The sequence below is a fragment of the Bacillus rossius genome, unplaced genomic scaffold, assembly GCF_032445375.1.
Source record: "Bacillus rossius redtenbacheri isolate Brsri unplaced genomic scaffold, Brsri_v3 Brsri_v3_scf45, whole genome shotgun sequence".
NCBI classification, from domain to species: Eukaryota; Metazoa; Arthropoda; class Insecta; order Phasmatodea; family Bacillidae; genus Bacillus; species Bacillus rossius.
Window position 1 is genome coordinate 145,001 of NW_026962645.1, and position 10,000 is coordinate 155,000.

A 10,000-nucleotide genomic window follows, 5' to 3' on the forward strand; every position below is an offset into this window, starting at 1 on the left:
CTTGAGTTCCTTGCCATTTTTTTTGCAAGGGGGAAAAAAAAAAACAGCCCTTATTAGGGCTAAAAATAACTGTCAAATTTGAAAGGAAAACAGTTGTCTGGCTTTTTGTACCTATTAGCTGTCGTTGACCTTTACCCAGCCAATAATATATTACATTAATAAGAATTTGGAAAAACACAGTTATAGTGTCTGTGTTTTGAGGTGGTTGTTTATATTGTACACAAAAGATTTGCACACAATGCAATGTATTCTGCATAGGAAATAAAAACTCTTCAAACAGTGCCTGTCTGCAGTAGCAGCACCATCAGCAGCAGCAGCAGCAGCAGCAGCATAAAGTTCACCATTAATACCCTGAGACCTAATCCTTACAAAAAAAATATGTGTGTGTGTGTGTGTATATATGTGTATATATATATATATGCTGAAATAAGAGTGAGATGTTTGTAAGACGTTTTCCTGCTTAAAAACTTTAAATAATTTTGCACCTAAACTATACACACAATGTAATTGATAAATTTCTTTATTTATTTATTTATTTCCCCCGCTTCAAATACCATAAGAAATTTTTTAACCAGAATTTTACCTAACGGCAGAGGTGTGGCTATAGGAGGCAATGATTGCAACAACTGATACCTTCATGACTAGTATTGTTGGCCCTTAGAAGGGCCGATAAGGTGGTACAGTGCCACAGAAAGTGCCAGCGGTCCTGCTGGCATCTTCATTTCCGCTTTGGGGCTGCTTTCTTGGGCGACTTGCTCTTTGGGGCAACCTTCTTTGGCTTTGGAGCACGGGGTTTCTTCGTGGGAGGTTTGGACACCTTTTTTGCCTTTGAAGGTGCCTTCTTGGGCTTGGGGGTTGCAGCTGCTGCCTTTTTTTTCTTTTCTGCTGTAGGCGGAGTCTTCTTGACTGGTTTCTTGCCCACCGCTGCCTTCTTGGCTACGGATCGCTTCTTTTCCTTAGGGGCAGCTGCACCACGCTTGCCGCTTGGAGCCTTGGGCTGGTCCGGAGCACCGGTGGTCCCTGAAGCCAGCTTGAAGGAGCCAGACGCACCCTTGCCTTTGGTTTGGACAAGCTCGCCGCTAGCCACTGCTGCCTTCAAGTATTTCTTGATGAAAGGTGCCAGCTTTTCCGCATCTACTTTGTAGGTAGAGGCGACGTATTTCTTGATGGCTTGCAGTGATGAGCCGCCCCTTTCCTTGAGGCTCTTGATCGCAGAGGCCACCATTTCAGATGTGCGCGGGTGCGCGGGCTTGGCTCGTGGCTTCTTCGACGCAGCCTTGCCTTTCTTCGGGGAAGCTGCCTGTGATGGGGCAACAGCTGGTGCTGCAGTCGCTGCTGCGGTATCTGCCATGACGAGACTGATCCTACAGAATGCAAGAGCAAAGTGAAAATAAAATTTTTCTCTCTGCAAATATCTGGTTACCCAATTTTCTGGTTGCGGACGGTTCAGAAAATTCTCGATGCCTTGCTCACGTAGGGAGCAGCGCACTTTGGACAGCGAAAGTAATGTAGGGCTTCTTTAGCACTGATTTTTCAATGTTTTCTAAATGTCAGCAGTCTACGATGACATAATGGGCAGTTCCACTAATAGTGTAATTTTTTTATGGCAGCTGCACTGTTTAATTTGCACTGCGAGCTGTTTAAATTTACTGCTACACCAAACAGGGAACTTTTCATTTGCAGATGTTATTCAAGGAATCAAATACGTAATTTGTGCTGGAATCACTTGAAAATGGTTAAATTAACTTAGGTATACTTTAGTGTATAGTATGCTGAAAATGTGGAGATAATTTCATGAAGGCTGTTTGCTGTGGAAGCACTAGCAAATCACCTTGTTCAGTGCCACCTGGAATGGCTTTCTTCGTGCACCTCCAAGGATGATGTGATTATTATTGTGAGTAAATTTTGTTTACATTTTCATTGTGTGAATAATAAAACTTTTAACTGTACACACAACAAGCATTTCACTTGGATCTGATGCATTCTCAAGAGTGCAGTTTCTGTTTAGCTTTTAAAACTGGCTGCCCTTCAATTCACTCAAGGTGCAGATGCAAGTTGCTGATGAAGTATTCCACACACATGCTACATTGGAGAAATATTTTAATAAAAATTAAAACTCTTGCAGGATTTCGAATAAAAACTATCCTATTTATCCCTTCTATGTTTTGGTACTGCGAAATTGAGAGAGGTAAGTAAGTTGTGAGGTTATTTTTACTTGCTTGCATGTGAGGTTAGCAGAGCAAAAATATTTTTGAAATTGCAGATACATGGTCACTTTATTTCGTTGCAAACATTTATAAGCTCGTAATCTTATTTAAAGTCTCCATACTTAATGCGTTTGGAAAACCTTCTTTCTCTCAATTTTACAATGGAACAAAATTTTACTTGTATGTGTACATTAATTCCATCTCTAAATGATGTAGGTTTACGCACCGAGATCAGGTACATTGTAGAGAGAAAAACACACGAGTACCTGCTTATTTTGAAGTTTTAATGAGTATATTAAAAAAAAAAAAAAAAAAAACGATAAAAATATAATTGAAAAAGTATATTATTCACGTATTTTTGAGGATGAGGGGAGGGGGTGTTTTTGTCCGATGGTCGTTTATCTTTAAAGAAATTTCCGTTGGACCTGTGCGTTCTTGCTCTGCCAATTCTCGAAAAATGAAATATTTTAAGTCGTCTTTTATGTGCTAACTTCATTATATTTGGCTGCATTCGTATTTTTATTAGTTTTGAAACATTCATGTCACGGAAAATAATCATAAACCAGGACAAAAACGTTTTGACTAAATGTTCTAGGTTGGTTGTAAAACATTTTCTTATTTTATTTCACATCGGAAACATCTGTTAAGTTGTAAGCTTTGTAATGAATGCGACAGTCACTTGTTCGCTGAAGTGTTTGTTTAAGAAATTAGTATTGTAAATTTGTTTATGGTCTTGTTAAATGAAATTTTAAGTGAAATCATTTGGGAAAACAGAGGCTACAGGAATTTTCAACACAACTTGATGACCGACGTTGTGACTAGTGTGGGAGTGTGTGCTCGTGTAAATATCAATTTTTCTTACTCCTCGTGCCGGTCAACAGGAAAACAGCGAGTGTGTTATCTCATCGCGGGCGTGTGATTGCGTGTGGTAAATTGTGCTAGGTTAATTACCGCAAAACTCCACTGTGTGCAAATATGTAGTGTGTCGCTGTATGCAAATATTTGGTATGTCTTTTTTTTTTTTTTTTTTTTTTTCAGGCAATACACACTTTGAATTTTACACAATTTCGATGCTGCAACCTAAGTGTATACATGCGAATAGGATTGCTTAAATGAAAAAGTAAAGTAGGAGGTAAGTGCAAATGTTTCCAGGAGGTTATGCACACACAATCTATTTTATGAATTAATAGTTATTATCTAAGAAAATGATAGAAGATTATAAATAATGTGTGCAGAATAATACAGAATTTGCATGTTACACAAAAAAAAATATATATATATTCCAAATATTGTTAGCAAAATGCACCTAGATTAGTGAGCTGGATTTTTTTTTTTTTTTTTTGTATTTTTGTTCTGTTGATCCCACGTGGAGTCAAGGCTCCGGGATATAGAACATGTATGTGCAGACAATTAATATTTACATGATGCAAGTTACCAAGAAAAAAAATTTCAAAAAAAAAAAATACATAACATGTTACACAATTTAACTTTATGCAAAACATGAAGCAGCTGTTATCACAAGTCCATTCAACAAATTAACAGTTCAATTTCTCTATTATCAATCAAATTAAAGAATAGCTTCAGAGGGTAGGTAGGATATTCTAGAAGAATTTTTTTTACTGTTTTTTTTTTTAATACTGGTAAATTGTTTTAGTTATTTTCTGTGATATTAAGTTGTAAAGTTTTACTCCCAAGTAATTTAGTCCATTTTCAAATCGCCTAGTGTTATGTTCAACTATCCTCAATTTACTAGCATTTCTGGTGTTATACCTATGTGCGAATATCTAAAAAAAAAAAAAAAAAAAAAAAATAATAATTTTTTTTTTCTTCTTTTTCTTAAGAATGAATAAAAAGTTTCTAGAACGTATTCATTTATGGCAGTCAGGACTTTAAGTTTTTTGAATTTTGGTCTGCAGTTAGATGATTTTTTATCTTTTGTTATTATTCTAATAGCTCCTTTTTTTTTTTTTTTTTTCCCCCAATGTTATATGGCAGAAAGAGTAGAGCTATGGCTACTGTGACATCATGCATTGATGGGAAGGTTATTGTTGGATAACAAAAATTTAGATGATATAATTTTTATTTTTTTCCATACACAACACATTGCAGGTACAATTTTACAGGTTACAGCTGTACCACCTCTAGTATTGCTGCCGACCATCCAACAAATGAGCACACTAAACAGGCATTGATGACATTGTTATCAACGTCTTTTTGAATCTCTCATTATTATACATAACTGCCCACTGAAACAGAGAAACTTCAAAATAGGTGTGTGTGTGTGTGTTTATATATATATATATATATATATATATATATATATATATATATATATACATATATACATACATACATACATACATACATACATACATATACACTTATATATTTATTTTTTCACTTTGAATTTTGTATGAGGTATACACATGCAAAGATTCACAGCTACTGGGTGGGTGAGTGAGTGAGTGAGTGAGTGAGTGATTGATTGATTGATTGATTGATTGATTGATTGATTGATTGAGAGAGAGTGAGTGTGTGTGTTAGGGGGGGGGGGGGGAAATGTGGTGATTGTGGGGGAAAAAAAAATTTAAAATTGAAATTTTTAAAAAAAAAATTTTTTTCTGTAGGGTGCAAAATAGTAGTGCCAACGGCACGTGGTGTTCCCAAGCGGTCACCCATCTAAGTACTAACCACGCTCGACGATGCTTAACTTCGGTGATCGGACAAATTCAAATTCAAAAGCTTTTTATTGCGATGTTTGCATACATTGATATTTACATAGGTATACATAGTGGAACGCCAGCACATTGTGCTCTTTTTCCATAGTTTATAGACATTATACAACACTTCTTATATACATTTACATTTATTTAATAATTGTTTTTAGGAGGAAAAGTTTAAAAAAACCTCTGTAATGTTCTGGAGCCTGTGGGCTCAATGTTTTCTGATGATCATACACGTTGAAATATATTTACAGAGAAATTATTATTGATATTTACATACACATAGTTACATATTTTTCACTGAACAGTTTGGGAGTAGGTTTAGTTATGCTTGCAGCTTATATATTACACTATTGTACACTATATTACATAAGTTGCACTTTTGAATCTATGTCGCTTTGGTTGGCGTTCATTTGCAGTCTCGATGCACGGCACTTTGGTGGATGTCCGTAGCACTGTACACTTTTGTGGCTGGTTGGAGGATTTTCTTCTTCTGCCCAGTCAGGGTGGCCTGCCTGGGTGGTAGTCTGTAATTAGTTTATGTGGGTGTGGTCGTGTGATGTTGTGTTGTCCAATGTTCTGTATGAGTGTAGACGGGTGTTGTGATGCTTTTGTGAAAAATTTGTCTGTGTATTTAATGACTAGTTGGCGTGGTGATAGTGTGCCTGCAAGGTCGTGTAATTGTGTGTTAGTTACATGTCTGTATTTCCCGAGTGTTGCTCTGAGTAGCTTATTGAAACATGTTTTTATTTGGTGGAATCGGATGTCGGGGACATGGGCAAATATTACAGAGGAATACAGTAAAATAGGGACAATGTACGCCTTGAAGAGGCGCACTCTGTCCTGGTCAGGCAAGGGGCTGTGGGGGCGGAGGAGGGAGGAGATCGAGTTAAAAGCGCGATAGGCCCGGGCAGTGGCAGACGAAAAGTGCGGGGAGAAGCGCAATGTGCGATCCAGTGTGACACCGAGGTATTTCACTGAATCGCTCCATTTTATCACTGCGCCCCCCACAAACAGTGTGGGTGGCAGGCGGGGGCGTCGCCTGGTGAAGAAAATGGCTTCGGTTTTGGCGGGGTTAGGGAGAATGCCCCAGGACATAAAGTAATGATTAACTATGTTGATGGCCGCGGTCAGCCTGGCTTTAATAAGGACGGGGTCATGGTGTCTAACCATCAGCGCGGTGTCATCCGCGTACATGACAATCGTGCATTCGGGGGGCTTGGGAATGTCATGAGAATATAGGGAAAATAATAGGGGAGAGAGCGTGGACCCTTGAGGGACTCCTGCAGTGATCTCTCTAGAGGATGAAGTGGACCCTTCCACCCGTACGCAGAACGTGCGGGCTTCCAGGAAAGAGTGAAGGATGCAGCGAAGAGCAGGGTTAAATCCCAGAAAGGCCAGCTTGAGGATTAGGGCGTGATGGTGGACAGTATCGAATGCACGACTCAGGTCTAGCAACACCATGCCGGTATGGGTCCTTTGTGTGAAACTGAGGGTGATTTGGTCGGTGACGTGAGCTAATGCGTGTTGTGTTGATAAGTGACGTCGGAAGCCAAACTGGAATTCAGGCAGCGGTTGTAGCCGGGCTACTTCCGCTTCCAGCCTGGCCAGAACTATGCGCTCCGCTACCTTTGATATCACTGAGAGCAGGGCGATGGGACGGTACGATGCCGGCCGATTGGATGCACCTTTTCCCTTGAATATGGGTACTACCGTGGCCTCACGCCATGGACGTGGGAAGTGACCTGAAATGAGAATGCTGTTGATTATGTTGGTGAGGTAGATGAGTGCTTTGCGTGAGATGGATTTGAGGAGGCGTGGGGTGACTTCATCCGGGCCTGGAGCGGCGTTATGACGCACGCGGTCTATCTCCTTCCTCACTTGCCTGGGCGTAGCTGTCTTGAGGGAGCCTGGCGTTGGGGGCGGAGGGGGTTGATAGTGTGTGGGGAGCTTGGAGATGTGAGGTGGTATGGGTGCTGGTGCGAATGAGTTCACAAAGTGGTTTGCCATGCACTCCGCCCTGTCAGTCGCCGACTCCGCCATGCCACCGTCCACCTCTAGGGGCGGGATCGATGACCTGGCGGCGCGGAGACTGCGCGCGAAGCGCCAGACCGAACCATTTGCGAGTGACAGCGCGTCGAGCTTTTTGACTTCGCCCGCCGACCTCCATTCAGCAACGGCCACTCTGCACCGTCGGAACAGAGCATTGTAGTCGTCCCTGTCTGGCTGTAGGCGGGTACGCTGCCATCGGCTCCGAGCCCTGTTGCGGTACGAGATGAGTGTCTTGATGTGGGCTGGGAGTGGTATTCCAAGTGGGTGCGGTTTTACTTTGGGGATATGGAGGGCGGCTGAGGTGATAATGGTGTCAGCAAAGTGAAGAACATGTTGGTCAAGTTCCTCCTTTGTGCGGGCTTTATGTTGCAGATCTAGCTGCTGGTCCATAGCTGTTCGATACATTTTCCAGTCAGCTTGTTTGAAATCGTAGATGGTGTTTGTGGAAGTAGGGGTGACTGTGGTGTCAATTGTCCCTATGACAGGGTAGTGGTCTGATGTCAGGTCGGTGCAGACTTTGAGGGGATTGACTCTGGGTAGGCATGTGCCTATCACCAGGTCCAGTACACTGGGGCTGCCAGTATGGGAGTGTGGGTGGTACGTGAACGTGTCAGGGGCATGTAGTACTAAGGTGGTTTCCTTCAGGTATTTGCGGAGGGCGATACCTTTATAATTGTTGCGGAGACAGCCCCAGGAGTTGTGCCTGGCATTGAAGTCACCCGCCAGTATGATGCGTGAGTCGAGCCGGCGAAGGCTGGTGAGGTCCTCTGCCGGGAATGGAGTGGTTGGTGGGATGTAAGTGGCCACGGCAGTAAAGGGCGTGGGGTTCGTATGCAGCCGAACTGCTACCGCTTCCATGTGCTGCAATTGAGGCGTTTGGCGCCTATGGTGCGACAAAGCTTGGCGCACAAGAAGAGCCACGCCCCCCTGTTTGCCACCCAACCGGTCGGCCCGATGCGTCACATATCCCGGCACCGTGAACGGAACGCCAGCCCTGAGCCAGGTTTCCGCCAAGAACACCAGGTCTGGTTTGTGGAGTGAAATGAAATGATTGAACTCGGCTGCCTTGTTGGCGATGCTGTTGCTATTCCAGATAATGATTTTAAGGGAGGGCATTGGCAATTGCACTAAGGACGGAGAAAATCACTGTGCACTTCTCGTCTTGGTTCTGCGATGATTTAAATTTCCGGATGGCATCTAGTAAAAAGGGAACCCATTTCAGCAAGTTGAGGTCTTTAATTAACTTAATCAATTCGGCAAATTCGTTTAGGACATTGGGTTCAGCATTAGCTTGTTGATTTTTAGGGGGTGGATGATTGTAACTGGCATGACGAGGCATTGAGTTAGAAGGAACGCGAGTGACGCGAGCTGGGAGTTGAGTGGCTTGTGGCAGTGGTGTGTCGTGGGTTGGTGTGGTTATTGCTTGTGTTTTGAATGTTTTCAGTTGGCTTGCGAATGTGTTTCTTGGGGGAGGAAGTGGGGGGAAGCTGGTGGTGGTGGGCAGTTTTTGTTGTGGCTGTGCTGTGCGGTTTACCTTAGCATTCAGCATGGACAGCCTGACTGGGCAGTCCTTGGAGGCGGCGATGTGCATGTTGGCCGGGAGGTCATGGTCCGCGCAGTTGGCGCAGTGTGGTGGGGCATCTGAAACGTTGGGGCACTCCGTGGAAGGGTGGGCGCCCGGGCACCGCACGCATCTGGGCTTCATCCAGCAGAGGTGGATGGAGTGGTCCCAGCGTTGACATTGCACGCAGCGTTGAATTTCCTGGCGTCCTCGGTAGGCCTCGAACCTGACCTCCATGTGGTCCAGGTAGTGGCGGCCGAGGATGGGGGATAGCTGGGCAGTTCCATTGAGCGAAATGAGGAACAGCGGCACTGGGATGTCCTCCCCAGTTGGAGTACGCCGGTCCATCCGTTTCACTGATGCAACATCAAGACCGAGGGAGCGTACTTGGGCAGCAAGCTCGTCCTGGTCGTAGTCGACATCCAGTCCTCGGATGACAAATCGAGAGTTCCTTTGGTCTGGGCGCGGGTGTGTGAAACATTCAAAGTTCTTTTCTTTAAGGAATTTTATTAGGTTTTCCTGGTCTGGGATGGTGGCAGTCTTTATCTTTACATTGTGCTTTGTCACAATGATGGCGTAGTCATTTTTCATTAACTGTTTGAGAGCCGGCTTGTATTGGTGGAACGCCTGGTTCATGCCAGTTTTCACCGTCACAGGTGGCATCGGGAACTTGTTGGGGGCAAATTTTTCTGGTATCGCTGGGCCAGCTTTGCCCGGCGGAGGTTTATGTGCCTTGGTGGTACTGTGCGAGGTGGGCGTGGGTGTAACTGTGTTGGGGGGGTTGACAGGTGCATCAGGTTGAGCTGTCGCTGTCTGGAAGTCGTCCTCTTCCTCGCTCAGTGTGTGGTAACGATTTGTTTTTGTTGCTCGGTCCTTGCTTGGGCTGTTGTCCATTTGGGCGAAGCACCTTTTATTGATTCCCCCTCTGCTGACTTCCTGCCACTCCATGTTGGGGATACCCTGTGCTGGTGGCGGTGTTCGAACCCCCGGGGGACTCTGGCGGTCAGCAGCGGGGCTGGTTGGTGATCGAGACATGTGCTCTTCCTGGTAGCACACGAAATATTTGTGAAAATCATCCTCGCAAATAATGTCTGGGATTTCTTGGTCTTTATGAAAAAATCTGGGTTGATAGGTTTTTCTATCAGCAATAATAAATGGGTGTTGAGACAGATCGTCCTGTTCAATGGGCCTCAAATGGATGCGACACATTATATTCTTGTCGTCTTGGACACCGACTTGAAATAAGTTGCCGAAATGTCCGAAAACAGAATCGTTGTCAACAGTTACCCCCATTGCTGGGCAGTACAGTTCGTACATGGTTTGGTTAGAGTTATCCATATCATTTAAATTATTTGTATTTATATTAATACAAGTCGCCATGTTGCTTTCAGAAGAGGTATGGGGTGCTCCAATTAATTTATCAGTAATAGAAGTCGATATGGGAACACACCCGCCCG